Below are 14,716 nucleotides of genomic sequence, written 5' to 3' on the forward strand. Positions count from 1 at the left end.
CTGAATGCGGTCCTGAATGCCCTGAAGTGCTTGTTTAAAACATGGACTTCTGAACCCTTCACAATGTCCCCTGGAGTCAGTGTCTCTGAGAAAAATGCTCAGGGATTTGCATTTTTCATAGTGAGATCGGGGGAGTTTCATGCAAAGTAAAATTGGAAGATCATAAATGCATATACAGATTTGCAAAGGGAAGGCAGAAGGGGTCACCTGGATTCTCTTCTAGCTCCGTGAATTTAGAGACATTGTCTGGTCTCTCTGTGTCTAGGGAAAGGAATAGTCTTTGAGATATTTACGAGGAAGAAAGGGAAGCAGAGTGCCAAGCCTCACAGGGACTGGTTTTATCAGTTGCTTTCTGCAGGCTCCGAGGAGGGGAAGGAATACCAGGATGAGGCCCTCAAGAGCTTTTATTAATTAATTAATCAAGGCAAAGTTTCACTCTTGTTCCCTGGGCTGCAGTGCAGTGGCACTATCTTGGCTCACTGCAACCTCTGCCTTCTGGGTTCAAGTGGTTCTCCTGCCTCAGCCTCCCAAGTAGCTGGCATTACAGGCGACGGCCACCATACCAGACTAATATTTTTTAAGACCCAGTCTTGCTCTGCTGCCCAGGCTGGAGTACAGTGGCATGATCTCAGTTCACTGCAACCTCCGCCTTGTGGGTTCAAGCAATTCTCCTGCCTCAGCATCCTGAGTATGTGGGATCGCAGGTGGCTGCCACAATGCCTGGCTCATTTATATATTTTTGGTAGGGACAGGGTTTCACCTTGTTGGCCAGGCTGGTCTTGAACTCCTGACCTCAAGTGATCCCTCGGCCTCGGCCTCCCAAAGTGCTGGGAATACAGGCAAGAGCTGCCACGCCCATCCTAGAGCTTTTAAAACTCACCTCTCCAACTCCACCTCAATTCTGATTCTCCCCCATCTACCATTCATGGGTGGGTGGGTGAGGGCTGGACAGAGGAAGTAGGCAGGAAGGGTGTTGGATCTGATTAGGAGCTCTTCCCAGTGACACAGGGTTCCCTTTCCCTGGCTAAAGGTTTCTGGTCTCACTATCTCGTTTTCTCTAACTGGTTCTTTTCTTGAGTTGGAAAGTCACCTAGGTTAATTATTACTTATGTAAATACTATGATTGGCCAGGCATAGTGCCTCATATCTCAGCACTTTGGGAGGCTGAGGTGGATGGATCATTTGAATCCATGAGTTTGAGATTAGCCAGGACAACATGGTGAAACCCCATCTCAAATAAAAATACAAAAAGTGGGCTGGGCATGATGGCATACACCTGTAATCCATTGCTAGGGAGACTGAGGCATGAGAATCACTTGAACCCGAGAGGCAGAGGTTACAGTGAGCCGAGATCATGCCAACGCACTCCAGCCTAGGTAACAGGAAGATTCTGTCTCAAAAATAATAAATAGTTAAATAAAAATGCTATTATTGCTGGGCAATCAATGGGCTCTCTGCCCAAAGTGCATAGAGGCCAATACTATGGCACTGGCTTTTGAGAAAAGAAAGTTGACTGACAAGGAGACAGGAGGAAACTCTGAAATCCATCTCCCCAGCTGGTGGCTGGGTCAGGTTTTATAAACATCGGGTGAGGAGGTGCCAACTAATTGGATCTTGCAATGTGTTGATACTCGGAGGCACAATCTGACTGGATCCTGGCAGGCGGTGACACTAGAGCTCTCTCTGATTGGACTGTGGATCCTGCCATGTGGTGTGTACTTTTTAATTCAGTCCCCGCTCCTCTGAACGCTTAGGTTCCTCCTGTGGTTGCACACCTGGTTCATCTGGGCATGCTCAAGTTCTGTAACCTTTGACCTGGGGGCCGTGGTAACTGAAAAACAACTCACAATTTTGTTACATAAAAGTTGAACCAGATTGGTCTTGTGTGGTTATGCTGTCTAGTACTTATAACGATTATTTTAAATCCTATGAAAAGGCAAACATTAAAACCTCTCTTAGAAATGTAGTAGTTTCAATGGTCACTAGGGAATATTTTTGAAATGCAAAATTTAATGCAAAGGTGATTATTATTTCTCCTGCTAGAGTTTGTTTGTTTAAGATGGAGTTTTGCTTTCGTTGCCCAGGCTGGAGTGCAGTGGACCGATCTTGGCTCACTGCAACCTCCATCTCTTAGGTTCAAGCAATTCTCCTTCCTAAGCATCCCGAGTAGCTGGGATTACAGGCATGCACCACCACACCCAGCTAATTTTTGTATTTTTGGTAGAGATGGATTTCTCCATGTTGGCCAGGATGGTCTTGAACTCCTGACCTCAGATGATCCGCCTGCCTTGGCCTCCCAGAGTGCTGGGGTTACAGGCATGAGCCACTGTGCATGGCCTAGAGTTTTGTTTCGAAGAGAGGTTGAGAACACCCCACTCATGCCCATATAAATACTTCAAATAGAAGGATGAAAGGGATAAAAAATAAATGTTTTCTCCTATAGCTCCCATGACCTAAATAATCACTGTTATTATAGTTTCTTGCACGTCCTTCCAGAGTTTTCCACGTACACAAATGTTGAAAATACATATCCCAACATAGTCTTATGTATGTATTCACTATTATACGTTCCTTTAAATAATCATTTAGTATTTAGTAACATATCCTGGCATATTTTGTTTCAACATATATAGATTAGCTTTATTCTTTTTTTTTTAATTTTTTGAGATGCAGTTTCACTCTGTCACGCAGGCTGGAGTGAAGTGGCATGATCTTGGCTCGCTGCAACCTCCACCTCCTGAGTTCAAGCAGTTCTCCTGCCTCAGCCTCCCAAGTAGCTGGGAATACAGGCACCCACCACTGCCACTAGCTAATTTTTGTATTTTTAGTAGAGACAGGGTTTTACCATGTTGGCCAGGCTGGTCTCGAACTCCTGACCTCAGGTGGTCCAACCTCCTAGGCCTCCCAAAGTGCTGGGATTACAGGAGTGAGCTACCACGCCCGGTCCTTTTTTGTTTTAATATGCATTTCTTCCATAAGTGTTTCCATCTCAGTCTTTTAGCAAAAATAATGCAAATCACATTGTGCAAAGATACCCACAACTGCAAAAACAGGACTGGAATTCAGCAATATTTTGTGGATTGAAGTGTCCCTCAATCTCACCATTTCCACCATTCAGGTAGTTTCATGAACCAAGTGGCTTTGGAGAAAATCCGACAGGGTAGAGTAGAAGAGAGCTTATTTATAAATGAGCATGCTGATGAAAAAGCATTGATGTTGGCATCCAGGCGCACTCAGACTCTCACTGCTCTTGCTGGCTCTGTCCACAGGACACTGATTGCATAGATGTGGTGACGGCAGGGACACTCTGCCATCCCCACACTGACCTGCCTGGCATTGGAGCCTGAGCAAAGCCAGGCTCATCTGACGAGCACCCTCCTAAAGCAGCCCTTTGTTTTCACTTTTGGGGGGTTGGCAAGGCTGCTAGCTATTTAGAGGTTTATAAATAAGGCATGGCTTAAGAGTCGGCTCACTCTCTTTATCTCAGTGCACCTTCCTCTTAAATGATCTTATTGGGTGTCACAGCAGGTATAGAATTAGCAGCAGATCTAGGGCACGGGAAGAACAGGGAAGAGCAGTGGATCTGTCAATCTGTGCACAGATTTCCAGCTGCTCACCACATGCCTTAGTCATCTTTAGAGGCCTCATTTGCTTTCTTTCATGTGGCAGAGGTTCCCAGGCAAACGACTTGCTCAACCCCATGCCTCCAGGTCTACCTGGAGTGTAAAGGTGGCCACTGGGGATCTCAGAGAGCATCAGATCAGGCCACCAGACAACAGGCAGGCTGGGAGTCTTGCACCTGGGCTGGCGCTGGCCCCAGAGCAGCTCAGTGGCAGCCTCTTCCTTCACAGACATTTTTCCTTGAGCCACATAGCAAAGGTACCGTGTAACATAGCGGTTAATGCTCAGGCTTATAATCTGATGTGCTGGGGTTCAAATCTTAGCTGATCTCATTAATTGCTGTGTGGCCTAGAGAAAGCTACATAACCTCTCTGCTCCTCAGTTTTAGAGATGATCATCATACCTAACTCACAAGGTGTGAGCTTCATGTGGGACCATAATGTGTCAGACTAGTGCTTGGTCTACAGCACACACTTAATCAATATTGGCTGGTGTCATTGCAACCAGCTATACTAGTGTGGAAAATCTATATTTCATTTCCACATCGGAGTGACAGTGAATTAGTAACTCTGGGATTCATCTGAAATCAGCTCTTTTTGTCACCATGCTTGACCTACTTAATCTGATTTACTGCCTTACTCGCTTTTCATGGGAAGACTCACTCTTTCAGCATCAGGACTCTAAAGCAAGGTGCCCAGGCTTGGTTTCACAGGGTCGTGGAGCTATACACATGATGTGTGGCTGCAGTTCCTTCTCCATTGCCCACCAAAAGTGGCTGTGGACTCAGGACAACCATATCCATGAAGGAGTTTGGACTTGATGGTGTCAGATGTGGGACCTCAGTATGGGGAAGGTGCTCTGCTCACTGGGCAGGATCAGTCTCAAAAAGACAAAGAACCAGAGCAGCACTTCACCAGGATCTCATCTTCCCCTTTGCTTCCAAGTCCCACACATTAATTTGTGTTAGTGGAATGTGTGAGAGGAGACAAAGATTAGTAATGTTTTCCAGTGATTCCTAAAGTGTTCCTCACTTGCAATACAGTGTATGCAGTTAATCCACTCGCAGAGACTGGGAATGACAAAGGGAGAACTACAATGTGTGCTGTTTAGATAAAAAATCATACATTCAAAAGAGTTGTGCAATTTGGGAACACAGCTGTGGGAGACTGTTCCACAGAGAGAACAGATTCAATGCCATTGAAAGTTAGGCAAAGCCTATGCCTCAGACCTCATTTACAGTTTACATGAAACATAGAGAACAGAGAAGTTAAATTACACCAAGATATATCACTAGCTACTTCCTGGAGATGAAGCAAGAAAACAGCCCTAGATTCTTCAAAGAGTCAATATTTATAGGAGAAAATGGGAGGCTGTCCTAGCTGAAAAGAGACTAAGAAGACAGAAGACCCAAAAGCAAGCCGCTAGCTTCCATCAGATCCTTGTTCAAGAAAGGAAAAGAGACACAGCCATAAAAGACATTTGGGGGTTACTGGAGATATTGAAGCATGGACTGATTCTTAGGTAGCATAATGTAATTATTGCTCATTCTTCTGGGCATGATAATGCCATTGTAGTTATCAAGAGAATGTTCTTTTTCTTAAGGGATGTTTCTGAAGTAACCAGAAGTAAAATATTATGATGCATGCAGTTAATTTTCCGATAATGTGAGAGAGAGGGAGAACAAGACCGAGAGAGAAAACAAATGTGGTGAATCTGTTAGCAATTGTTGAATCTAGGTGGAGGTTTATTATAGGTGCAGGTGATTGCTCTAGGTCGAATCTAGGTAGAGGGTATATGAGTATTAATTGTAGCATGCTTTTCAACTTTTAAGTTTGAAAATTTGCAGAATAAGAAGTAGGGAGAAAGAGTAGATGAATCTGGGAACTCATTGGTCTTTGGTGCCTTTTGAAAGTCTCTTGCTATCCTGTCCCTCCTTGATTTGAGGACTGTCCTGTTGTGGGCTGCCTATCCCCTGAACCTGGACCAAGAGGACACCTTCCTGAGTCCCCAGTATCTCAAGGCTCAGGTACTCTAAAGTCCACCATCCTGCAGAAGTCCAAGAGTCCGGCCAGGATTACTCCCCTTGATAGCACTCATTCTTCCTTCCATCCTCCCCGGCGGCTGTGAAAATTGTCTGAATCAAAATGGAGTCATGTGTGCTAAAAACCCTGACAGAGCCTGGGAAGGCCATAAAGGGAGGTTCCTCATGCATGAATGCCTGATAACAAGAACTCTCAGAAACGATAGCAAAAACTACAACTTTGCACAAAGGCCAGCCTCACACACACAAAAATACTTCTGTGAGGACATCTGGGCCAGCAACTGCCTGTTCAACTTCAGATTGGTGCCCCCCTTGCTATGGACCCTGGTAGCCAAGGGTAATTATCTCAAAACAACATGTAATCCTTATTTTTCCTTTAAAAAACTTTGTCTTCGCTTGTAATCCCAGCACTTTGGGAGGCTGAGGAAAGTGGATCACGAGGTCAGGAGTTCGAGACCAGCCTGGCCAGCAAGATGAAACCCCCTCTCTACTAAAAAAACCAAAAATAGGGCATGGTGGTGTGCGCCTGTAATCCCAGCTACTCAGGAGGCTCAGTCAGGAGAATTACTTGAACCCAGGAGGCGGAGGTTGCAGTGAGCTGAGATCATGCCACTACACTCTAGCCTGGGCGACAGAGTGAGACTCTGTCTCAAAAACAACAACAATGACAAAACTTTGTCTTCTCTTACTTCCCTGAATGCACACATAGTTTACGGTGGCATATATATCCCTGTTGCAATGCCCATTCCCAAATAAATACCATTTTCTTTTAGAGAGCCTCTCTCTGTTTATTATTTAGGTTGACAGAACAAAATATAAGACTAGCTTCTATTATTCTTTCTCCACTGCCATGTAGAGAATATGACTGTGCAAGAATTAAATGTCAAATTTTATTTACTTCCAATGTAAAACCCTTTTGTAATTGCTCAGTTGTCACATGTCTTGCTCATGTTATGGTCATCATCATTCAGAGTTCAAGTTCGTCTCCAATGTATAAGAGGTAGTTTGAATACTGCATTGCTCTTGTATCTTATACTAAGACTCCATAAACCAGTATCATCTAATTGTAAGAGAGAATTCTAAACCAGTATCATCTAATTGTAAGAGAGAATTCTCTCCCAGGTGGTGCGTGCCTGGGAGCTTACTTCCCCACTTTACAAAGCAGGTCTTCTAGGCACAGCAGCAACATTCCTGCAACCTTCTGGGTGAGAAGATCTTTTAAAAGAATAATTCAGTTTTCAAACTCACATACACCTTCCTTGATGAGAGACAGCAAACCATTCAGAGCAACAGGAATTCACATTGTGCCTCTCACCAAGAGATAAATTTTTCACTAGCTGTAGGAAGCTGGTTTGTCACAAAGCTAACAACCTTCAGTGGGTACAGGCAGCCCAGCATGTTCACTGCAGTGGAAACCAATGCCTGAGACACCGTTTGAAGAAGAAAGCCAGAAGTGCAATTGTCAGACTTTAATGTCTCATAAAATGCTCACTTAAAAAAGGAAGGCAGGCCAGGCGCAGTGGCTTACACGTATAATCTCAGCACTTTGGGAGGCCGAGGTGGGCAAATCACATGAGGTCAAGAGTCAAGAGTTCGAGACCAGCCTGGATAACATGGCAAAACCCCATCTCTACTAAAAATGCAGAAAAAAAAAAAAAAAAGCTGGGCATGATGGCTTGTGCCTGTAATCCCCAATACTCAGGAAGCTAAGGCAGGAGAATGGATTGAACCTGAGAGGCAGAGGTGGCAGTGAGCCAAGATCACACCACTCCACTCCAGCCTGCATGACAAAGTGAGACTCCACCTCATTTAAAAAAAAAAAAAAAAAAAAAAGGAAGACAAAGTAGGATTGGTAACTTTTAATTTTTTTTTTCTTTTGAGACAGTCTTGCTCTCTCACCCCAGCTGCAGTGCAGTGACACAATCATAGCTCACCGCAGCCTCAAACTCCTGGGCTGAAGTCATCCTTCAGCCTCAGCCTCCCAAGTAGCTAGGACTACAAACACATGCCACCATGCCTGGCTAATTTTTCAAGAAAAAAATTTATAGAGATGGGATCTCACTATGTTTGCCCAGGCTGGTTTTGAACTCCTGGCTTCAAGCAATCCTCCCACTTCGGCCTCCCAAAGTGCTGGGGTTATAGGTGTGAGGCACCTTGCCTGGACTAACTTAATTTTTATTAAAGAAAGAAAGGAATACAACCTGTCACCTGCTATTCTCATCATTTTATGAAATAGGGTACAATTTCATACCCATCCTACATAAAGTAGTAAGGGCATGCCTGGAACTCCTGGGCCATGGGACAGAGAGGGTCTGGAGCTGTAGAATGATCACATGGGTCAGGGAGATACAAATGTTAGCCTCCCAGTGTGGACTTCACCAGCAGAGCAGAGCAGAGCAGAGAAAAACAGCATCTAAAGGATGCAGGAGGAGATGGCTAGCTATTACCGAGGCAATGATACCAACGTTTCTGACATCTTAGGTTGCTAAGACTTAATAATAAAGTGTAAAAGATTTACTCTGCGTTAGAAAAAAATAATGGCGTCCATTTCATGATGCCAATAACACCCCGGTGTGGAGGGAGGTGTGAGTCATTTTATGTTTCTGAAATTGCTGTTAGGTAACTCACTTTACTGAAACCTCGCCGCACGAGGTTGTCGCAATGCATTGGATCATCCCCTGTCTCCGTCTCCATCTGCAGCTGAAGCGACCGCGGGACTCCTGCTGACTTAGCGAACATCAAACCATGGGCGGTAAAGTCCTCTAGGAAATCAGTCCCAATTCAAACCGCCCAGGCAACGCTTGAGCCAGGGAAGCCAGATTCCAGAATCGGAATCACTGCAGACCTCCCTCAAGTGCCTGAACGGCCTGCCAACCACACCTCAAGCCAAGTCAACACGGGTTCCAGAGGGAACCTTCCAGAAGCAAGACGACACGTGCCGGAAACAGACCAGAAGCAAGACGACACGTGCCGGAAACAGACTGGATCGTCCTCGGAGCGCGTTGGAAACCTCTAGGACAGCAGTCCCCGGCCTTTTCGGCGCCGTGGCCTGTGGCGGGGGGCTGGTTTGGGGAGGAAAGGTTCCGCCTCAGGTCATCGGGAGCACTCAGCCCAGGCCCCTCGCATGCGCAGTTCACGGCAGGGTTGGTGCTCCTCTGAGAACGTCCCGCCGCCGCGGATCCCACGGGAGGCGCAGCTCAGGGGGTCCCGCCCGCCCGCCTCCCGCTGCGCAGCCCGGTTCCCGGCAGCCCGTGGACCGTGACTGGGACTGGAGGTTGGAGACCCCTGCTCTAGATAGCAGAGCCTGAGGCAGGGTTTAATAAAGTGTTGACGATTTTTCAGAGGTGCAAACGGAAAGGTGTCGGGGCGAGGGGGAAGGGAAGTGAGACAGGAAACGTACCGGACAAAGAGAGGTGGCGCACGGCGGGTCTGGCTTCCCAACACGCCCGGGACACAGAGGTGGCTCGGGAACCAGTCCGCGGGGCACAGGGCACTCCGGGCGAAGGGTTCCGCAGAGGAGCCACATCTCCAGGGGGTCCGCGGAAGGGAGGGAGGGGAGGGCTGGCTCGCTCCTGTTGGACGGCTTCACCCACCCGGGAGCTTACTTCCCCACTTCACCCACGTGTTGGTGGCTACTCAAGAAGTCAGATGCCAGGCCCTGTGTTGGGGTGTTTTATCTAAGTCTGAAAGTAAGTAGAGGTGCTTGAGAGATAGACAGAGAGAGAGAGAGAGAAAGAGCGAATCTTAAGAGATTTGTGTCCCAAAAAAGTCACTAACTATCATTTCCTGGTTATTACTAAACCACTTTCTGAGCTGCAAGGTTTTGCCCATGCCAGTTAAGACATAAGACATCAGGTAGTCAAGAATGGTTAAGAAGTCGGTGGGGGCCGGGCATGGTGGCTCACACCTGTAATCCCAGCACTTTGGGAGGCCGAGGTGAGCAGATCACGAGGTCAAGAGATCAAGACCATCTTGGCCAGCAGGTGAAACCCCAACTCTACTAAAAATACAAAAATTAGCTGGGCACGGTAGTGCATGCCTGTAGTCCCAGGCTGAGGCCTCCCAAGTAGCTTGAACCGTGGAGACAGAGGTTGCAGTGAGCTGAGAGCTCACCAGTGTACTCCAGCTTGGTGACAGAATGAGACTCTGTCTAAAAAAAAAAAAAAAAAAAATTCGGTTGGATCTTAAAGCAGTGGAGAGCCAATGGGTTTATAAAGAATTGTACAAAATTTTAAAGAAATCGTCTGGAAATAGTGGCAGTGATTGACTCAAGTGAGAGGTGCAGCTGAAAGTGCAAGTGAGAGATGGGCCCAAGAGAAAGCCGCCTCCCTCTGAAATACTGGACAGCATTGATGAGGAACTGCGTAAGGGTGGAGAGAGTAGAAAGCCACAAGGCAGAGTTCAGCACAGCTCTCTGGTCTCTTACATGGGGCTGCGTGCCTGCTGCTGGAAAATATAAGAAGGGGAGCAAGGTGGAGGTGGGAAAACTAAGTTTGGGGACCTCACAGAACATTCCAATGGAGATGCCCAGTGTCTGTTGGACAGAAAGGTCTGCTGCTCAGCACACAGGTAAAAGCCAAGGACACATCACTGGGAGCCATCAACGAAGATGAAGGCAGAAGGGTGGATGAGGTCACCCTGACTGAGCATAGATAGAAAGAGAGAGGTCAGCAAACAGACCTCTTGGGAACAGGGAGTGAGGCCGTCAGCTGTGAGCATGCTGCATTCTGCTGCATGATAAAAACACATTTAAAATGCCTATAATTCTTTAGAGAAGGGCCGTCTTTTGGCATTAAGTGTTAATATTTGTAATGACTCTGTTCTGTTTGTCTCCTAAAAAGCATATCCAGGCCAGGCGTGGTGGTTCACGCCTGTAATCCCAGCACTTTGAGAGGCTGAGGTGGGTGGATCACCTGAAATTAGGAGTTCGACACCAGCCTGATCAACATGGTGAAACCCTGTCACCCCATCTGTACTAATACAAAAAAATGAGCTGGGTGTAGTGGCAGACACCTCTAAGCCCAGCTACTTGGGAGGCTGAGGCAGGAGAATCGCTTTGACCCAGGAGGTGGAGGTTACAGTGAGCGGAGATTGCACCACTACACTCCGGCCTGGGTGACGAGAGTGAAACTCAGTCTCAAAACAAAAAAACAAAGCTTATGCAAAATGCAAAAGAAACTAATACGACTAACTGTGGACAATATAGACTCCACAGTGAAAAATATATTATTCAAATGAGGGGAAACGTTAGACTCAATAATCCAAACTCAACGCAGGAAACACAACGAGTGGGCACTAAATTGGACCCAGGAAACAGAGGGTTTCCTGTTAGTGGACGAGAGTAACAAAAAGAACTTCTCGGTGTTTGAAAAATACCCTTCCTCCTGGATGACAGCCAGGGTATGCTTCCAGGGGTGTTTGGTTCTTTCCTGATCAGCAAAGGAAAAAACTGTGCTTTCCTCTTTCTGCAAATCTACTCGGGTCCCTTTGTGGTTCTACAATCACGTGTCACTTGTTAACAAGCTCTTGTTAAGTGTTTCATCTGGAGGAAGCAAGTGAGTTAGTCCCCTTGCTGTCTGACTTAGGGACTCATGATTCCATCGCGGGCGGAATTTGTCCAAGGGAAGGATTTCACAGAGGAGAGAGAAGGGCGTGTGTACATCATCTACTCCCTCTCCTCTCTGCTGTGGCACAGAATTGCAATTCATTTTTCATGCCACCTCCTCATCGTTTAATGCTGAGTTCAGGGTCACTCTGTGACCATGACACCATAACACAGCCCTCTCTCTATCCACCATTTAAATACCCAGAGGCAAAGTGCAGCATCTCCTTTGAGGTCCTAGTTTGTTTGTTTCTTTCTTTTCCCTCCCTCCCTCCCTTCCTCCCTCCCTCCCTTCCTCCCTTCCTCCCTTCCTTCCTTCCTCTCTCCCTCTCTTTCTTTTCTTTTCTCCCTTCCCTTCCTCCTTCTCTGCCTCCCTCTCTCCCTCCCTCCCTCTCTCTTTCTCTCTCTGCCACTTTCTCTCTTTCTTTCTTACAGGCTCTCACTCTGTCACCCAGGCTGGAGTGCAGTAGAGCCATCTCTGCCTGCAACATCTGCTGAGTTCAAGTGATTCTCCTGCCTTAGCCTCTTGAGTAGCCGAGATTACAGGTACACGTCACCATGCCTAGCTAATTTTTGTATTTTTAGTGGAGATGGAGTTTCACCATGTTGACCTCAAGTGATACGCCTGCCTCAGCTTCCCAAAGTGCTGGGATTGCAGGTGTGAGCCACTGCACCTGGCTGAGAGTCTATTCATTTTCTCTACATGTGTTATCCCTGGAACTTAATTCATTTCATAACTCTGTTTATCTGCATTTCTCTATTGCAGGCACAAGTGAGTTCCTTGGGATGGCAATCAGTGTTTGTCATCTTTGCAGGACCAGCACCTGACACACAGTGGTCCCAGAGCTCAGAACCAGGCACAGTGGCTCACATCTGTCATCCCAGTACTTTGGGAGGCCTCGGCAGGAGGATGGCTTAAGCCCAGGAGTTTGAAATCAGCCTGAGCAACATGGCGAGACTTTGTACAAAAACTAAAAAATGAGCTGGCCATGGTGGTATGTGCCTATAGCCGCAGTTACTCAGGAGGCTGAGGCAGGAGTGTCACCCGAGCCCAGTAGTTCGAGGCTGCAGTGAACTATTGTTAACAGTGGAGGGTGTCCAGGTTCTTGGTGTCTTGAACAAAGAATTCGACAAAACACACAAGCAAAGCAAGGACGGAATGAAGGGTTTTCTTGAAAATGAAGTACACTCCGCAGAATGTAAAGGGCTCAGAGGCCCCTTTACAGAATTTTTGGGAGTTTAAATACCTGCTAGAGGACTCCATTGTTTACTTCGAGTATGCCCTACGTAAAAGGAGAGGACGAAGTAAAGTTACAACATCATTTATGGCGTACACACTGCGGAGAGGATATTTCCTGTTATAGCTGAAGTATGGATTGGCCTTATGCTCCCTGCCTCCCGATCCCATTTTCCCGCCTCACTGTGATCTCAGCACTCCACTCCATCCTGGGAGACAGGGTGAGACGCTACCTTTAAAAACAAAAATGAAAACAGTGATGCTGACCCACTGCAGCCCGGGGACTCCGCCCTGCGCATGGTTAGTGGGCCCTGGACCTGGCCCGGGACCCGACTCAGCTCTTTGTGTCCCGGTCCCTTTGCCATCCACCTGCACTGCCTCTCTTGAATCTGATGGTCTGAGGACAAAAGCAAGGAGAATCCAGGAGTGGAGGCAAGTGGGACACATACCCCAGACAGAGGAGGCAAGAGAACCCAGAGGAAGTGGCAGTCATGAACCCATCGCAAAGAACCGTCACCCTGAAAAAGAGGGAAAGGCAGTTCGAACCTGTCTGGGCGTTCATGCAACTCTGCCTTCTGCTCCACGAGAGGCCCTGGAGCTTCCCTCTATTTGGAGAGCTGGGGATTAGGGCAGAGAGGATGGGCTTCTCCATGTGTTTGCCGGTCGGATGCATTACAGTGATTACAGAAAAATTCAACCCATGAGAGAGGGGCACCCTTGCAGTGATTTAGTGAGAACCAGTGTGTGACACTGGTTCTTTTCTATAGCAAGACACTGTTTTTCTGTAGGGTATTTATATTTATAAAGGGTATTTCTATCCATTATCTTATTGATCCAATTGGGATGTAAAATGGTTATTAATTTTTAAAATATTTAATTATGGAAAATTTCAAACAGACACAAAAATAGTATACTAGACTAGGCACCCCAAACCTAGCATGTTCCTTCAATGGTTATCAATATTTTGCCAAGCCTGTTTCACTTATCCTGTCTCTTACCCCTTTTTATTTTTTGCTAGGATATTCTGAAGCAAGTCCTAGATAACATGGTTTCCACGATGCTATTATCGTCTCCAGTGACATCATCATTCATTTCATCACATCATTTAATAAATAGTCGATTGTAGAAAAGGTATCGTTACCCCATTCTTGTAAACCCAGAAGAAAACAGAGGGTCAAAGACAAACACAATTTCCTCAGGTTCACATGGCTTAAGGAAGCACACTGCCCTAGAAGTGGGCTCCTCTGACCGCAGAGCCCAGGGTACTTTCCACCATCACCATGATGCTAGAGAAGCAGAAGAAATGGAGAGTAAGGTCAATGACCACAGAGGCAAGATCCAGGGTGGGGATGCTTCTCAGCAGGTAACTGAGCTGCAACTCTTTGTTCTTTGTGAGACTCACTTGATCTTTTCCCAGAGCCACCCCAAACAGCCTATTGTAGGCAGAGCATACACCCGGTCTGGCCAGCCTCGCTGAAGCCACCCCATTCTGCACGCTAGGGCAACTTGAATCAGCCAGGGTGACAAGGCTAGTCAGTGAGGAAATGAATCCATGGCCTCAGGGACTCTCATCTGTTCAATAATAGTGTGAAGTCCACTTCATGCCCCCTTGCTTCCCAGAAAAAAAGAGGAACTGTCTAGAAGAGGCAGAGTAAGATCCATATGCTACTAAAGGTTTCCTGGAGAGAAAGGAGACTAGGTCCCCAACCCAAAGCCCTCTCAGGTAATGTTTCAGTTGATTATCAGTTCCCATCTCCCGGCCAGAGTCCCCAGGCCGGCCTGGTGTGTCCCAGCCTGTCTGCATGCTGGCTGTATTTTGAATAAGACAGATGTTGGGGGCCAGGCATGGTGGCTCAGCTGAGGCAGGTGGATCACTCAAGGTCAGAGGTTCAAGACCAGCCAGATCAACATGGTGAAACCCTGTCTCTATTAAAAATACAAAAATTAGGCGGGTGTGGCTGTGGGTGTCTATACTCCCACACTCAGGAGGCTGAGGCAGGAGAATCACTTGAACCTGGGAGGCAGAGGTTGCAGTGACTAGAGATCATGCCACTGCACTCCAGCCTGGACCTTGTCTCAAAAAAAAAAAAAAAAAAAAAAAAAAAAAAAAAAAAAAAAGACAGATGTTGGGAGGCTTCTCTCAGACAGCTGATGTTCATTAAAATCACAGAAAAAGGCATGGCGAATACATCACAAAGCAAAAGAGATGCAGAAA

This window comes from Saimiri boliviensis, chromosome 8 (assembly GCF_048565385.1).
Source record: "Saimiri boliviensis isolate mSaiBol1 chromosome 8, mSaiBol1.pri, whole genome shotgun sequence".
In the NCBI taxonomy this organism is placed as follows: Eukaryota; Metazoa; Chordata; class Mammalia; order Primates; family Cebidae; genus Saimiri; species Saimiri boliviensis.